At 34.8% G+C, this 1535-nt stretch overlaps 1 protein-coding gene across 1 annotated transcript in view; it reads left to right on the plus strand.

Moving 5' to 3' along the window:
* Positions 1–1535, plus strand: part of LOC106459518 (Ca(2+)/calmodulin-responsive adenylate cyclase-like) — a 262313-nt gene that overhangs the window by 175540 nt on the left and 85238 nt on the right. The gene's annotated exons all lie outside the window — the stretch shown is intronic.

Genomic DNA, 1535 nt, shown 5'->3' on the forward strand with positions numbered 1-1535 from the left:
GTCAGGCTCTATATCTCCTGAACAGTTAACCGGAAAAAAATTTCAAGAGTACATTACAGGAAAATTATTTATTTTTTGCAATTCCTAAAATTTTACATCGATCCGTCAGTCTTCGCATATTTTGAACGGTGAATGGGGGGGGGGGGAGATTTTTGTGAAGGGATTTCCTCTGTCGACTGATTGAAAGAAAGATTTCGAAGATAGGAGTATGATTTTGTTTGTTTGCAATTAAGCACAAAGCTGCACAATGGGAAATCTGTGTTCTGCTCGCCACGGATATCGAAACTCGGTTATTAGTGTTGTTAGGTTAAGGGGGGGGGGGGGATTTTTGTGAAGGGATTTCCTCTGTCGACTGATTGAAAGAAAGATTTCGAAGATAGGAGTATGATTTTGTTTGTTTGCAATTAAGCACAAAGCTGCACAATGGGAAATCTGTGTTCTGCTCGCCACGGATATCGAAACTCGGTTATTAGTGTTGTAAGTCCACTGTGCCACTGTGGGTTAGGAGCATGAATGAAAAAAAACCACAAAAACAGGAACATGTTTGAGTGTGTGTTGTTGTTCAGTTCATATAAATACATATGTTCATGTCGTTATTAAATACATGCATGATTTTATTGTACCATGTGGAATAAATTTATTTAAATTGAAGTAAATATCTTTCCTTTGACAGTTCTTATACACATGACAATCGTCAAAAAGCGCTTATTTAGGTAACGATCTTTTCATTCGCTCAGTAAAATGACAAGGAATGGTGGCATCCAGCGGAAATATTTCCCACGGCTACTTAGCGATCGTGAGCTCTCTGTTATGCTGTATGCAACCATTACATTGAAACCCAAACATTTGTGCCAACGATGCATTGCAATCAGTCTCCTTTGCTTAAAAACAAACGTAGTGCAAATTTCATTATTGAAATATCACATGGAATGGCAAAATACGGTTGTAAACGGCCCACTAGACAGTCATATTGTATATACGCTATAATCCAAGGCATTGGGTTGACTGTACAGTTTATATTTATTTCTCACTATTTTAGTAAATTTATCGATGAATTGTTTCAACGGGCATCTGCTAGTCATAAGATAAAAGGTAAGGAATAAGGTTTTCTTAACCCTGTTTCGTCTCAGTAACCCTGCAAAGCCTAAAACCTGTGGGAAAAGATTATACTTTTTAAATTACTCATATTTGTCAGGGTGCTTAGAGGGTCTTTACTTGTTAATCCTCAAAATTATTTTATTCACTTGAGTAACCCAAAGGGTAAAGAGAGGAATAATATGAGTATGTGTTACATATTAGAGTTTCTAATGGTCTGAAACCGAGCTAAATAATACTTCAAATTTAGTAGTTAAATTGTACTTTGGATTTAGCAGTTAAGTAAAAGCCAATATATCTCCAGTTTATGATATTTGCCAAGATTGATACACACAGTTTTCTTTTTTAACACAAATATGTTTTAATATACAAACAACAATATAGTTTACAATAACAGTTATTAAAAATAGTTATTACAAACAATAATTTATAAACAAATG

Source organism: Limulus polyphemus, unplaced genomic scaffold, assembly GCF_000517525.1.
Source record: "Limulus polyphemus unplaced genomic scaffold, Limulus_polyphemus-2.1.2 Scaffold621, whole genome shotgun sequence".
In the NCBI taxonomy this organism is placed as follows: domain Eukaryota; kingdom Metazoa; phylum Arthropoda; class Merostomata; order Xiphosura; family Limulidae; genus Limulus; species Limulus polyphemus.